The sequence below is a fragment of the Ceratotherium simum genome, chromosome 4 (assembly GCF_057802395.1).
Source record: "Ceratotherium simum simum isolate JZ-2026a chromosome 4, ASM5780239v1, whole genome shotgun sequence".
Taxonomy (NCBI): Eukaryota; Metazoa; Chordata; class Mammalia; order Perissodactyla; family Rhinocerotidae; genus Ceratotherium; species Ceratotherium simum.
Genome location: NC_141903.1, coordinates 70,348,300 through 70,350,539, shown reverse-complemented (window position 1 = coordinate 70,350,539; position 2,240 = coordinate 70,348,300). Strand labels below are relative to the sequence as shown.

At 43.1% G+C, this 2,240-nt stretch overlaps 1 pseudogene; it reads left to right on the top strand.

Moving 5' to 3' along the window:
- The first annotated feature begins 940 nt into the window (after positions 1-940).
- LOC101395891 (large ribosomal subunit protein eL19 pseudogene) lies at positions 941-1,543 on the top strand (annotated as a pseudogene).
- The last annotated feature ends 697 nt before the right edge of the window (positions 1,544-2,240 follow it).

Here is a 2,240-nt window from a genome sequence, read left to right as displayed (position 1 = left end):
GATGAGGCCCACTCACATCATAAAAGATAATCTGCTTTACTTGAAATCCACAGATTTAAATGTTAATCTCACCCGAAAAACACCTTTGCAGAAACATACAGAATAATGTTTGATCAAATATCTGGTCTCCATTGCCTAGCTTGCCACATCAAATTTAAGTTGCCACATAAATTTAACCATCATGAGGGGTGTCTAAGTGAATCATGGTATATTTAGTATAATAACTTGCAAACTTTGACCTTAATAATGTGGAATGTAGGGGAGGAAGGCAACTCCTCTCCCTCTAGGTCCTTCTGGCTGGTCTAAGAAAAAATTGACATGTGACAGAATAACAGGAGAAAATGAAACAATGCTTTATAACATGTATACATGGGAGAAACCCAGGAAAACCGAGTAACTTGCCAGAGTGGCCAAAGCTGCCACCTTAAATATCATTTTCAGCTGAAGACAAAGGAGGATGTTGGGGGTAGTGGTTGGGGCTTTGAAGGGGAGGAAGGCAATTTACATGAAGATGAAAATGCAAATGTTTGTTAAACAAGTGTTTGCTGGGCCTCTGTAAGAAAAATGGGACCGAAAAGAGATCTTTTGGTAAAAGTGGGCTTAGCAAGGACTCTCACAGTCTACCAATACCCAGAGTTATCTATGGTGATGGCCTGTCCTGGGGACGGACAGGCTTTCTATCTTAAATTCTTTTAGGCAGTTAGGGGGAAGGTCAAAGTTTCTTTCAGAGCCTTTTGTCAAAAATAATCAAGCAGAAGAGACACATTTGGGGTGGCCAATTCTGATGGCCCACAGGAACCAGAGGTGAAGTTTTAAAATTAGTTATATTTAATATAAAATTGTTCAACATAACAAAAGTAGCCCATATAAGCCATATATATGTGTAAAACAAACCTTCGTATTAATATATACACCACACCTACATACATTTCTTTAAAACATGGAAAGAAATTTTCCTTTTGCTGCTGCTGCAGCCGTGAATACACTCAGGCTTCAGAACAGGCTTGCCTGTGGTGTCTTGTACTCTGGCAAAAAGGTCTGGTTGGGTCCAGTAAGACCAATGAAATCACCGATGATAACTCCCGTCAGCAGATCCGGATGCTGATCAAAGAAGGGCTATCAGCCCATGACTGTCCTTTCCTGCACTCGATGCAGGAAAAATACCTCGGCCCTCTGGAAGGGCCGGCATTTATGGTCATAGGTAAATGAATGCTTATGCCAATGCTGGAATGCCTGAGAAAGTAACTTGGATAAGGAGGATGAGGATTGTGCTGCTCAGAAGATCCTGTGAATCTAAGAAGACTGACTGCCACCTGTAACACAGTCTGTACTTGAAGGTGAGGGGAAATGTGTTCAGAAACAAGCAGATTGAACACATCCACAGGATGAAGGCAGACAAGGCCCACAAAAAGCTCCTGGCTGACCAGGCTGAGGCCCACAGGTCTCAGGCTAAGGAAGCATGCAAGAGCCAGAAAAGCAACTCCAGGCCAACCAGGAGGAAATCATCAAGACTCTGTCTAAGGTGGAAGAGACCAAGAAATAGATCTCCCCCTCTCTGTATGTACAGGCCTCAGAAATTACATAGATGAATAAAACAAGCGTTTATCTGCCTGTCCCCACGCCCCCTAAAAAAGGAAAGACTATGGAAAGAAGGCCGTAATGCTTTAACCTCTAGGGGATGTCTGTGATGGTCTGTTAGTTGCCTTCTGGGTACTGATGCTTTCTCTCCCTGACAGTTGCTTAAGCCATCACTGTGGATTGACCCTAGTACCAGGGCTCTCAAAAGAGCAAGGCCCAGGGTTTCTAGCCAGAGACTCGGGTATTATTAGCGCACATGCTGTCTCTGCTATCCACACCCTCACACTCTTTTGGCTAAGGTCTCATGTGTATGCAAATTGCATGCCTCCAATATGTTAACACTGATTTAATGTAGTGGCCCTCATCAGGAACTCAGTAGCTCTCATGTGTAGGTGCTGATAAGGTATTTTTGCCAGAAGTGGGATTTAGAGTCCTAATTTACACACACACGCACAGACACAGATTAATGTATGAGTTTTCTGTGTAAGAAGAGCACACAGTAGAGGGAACCAACTTTGAGCCATCTCAAGCCTTACTCAAGAAAGCTGTCTGCTAGCAAGGGGATTCTCACAGCAAAAGGCAGAAGCTGTGAAGGTGGTAAGAAAAGACCATTTGCAAGTTCTCTCTCACACGAGGATACATTTTATAAGAAAGCACTTTAT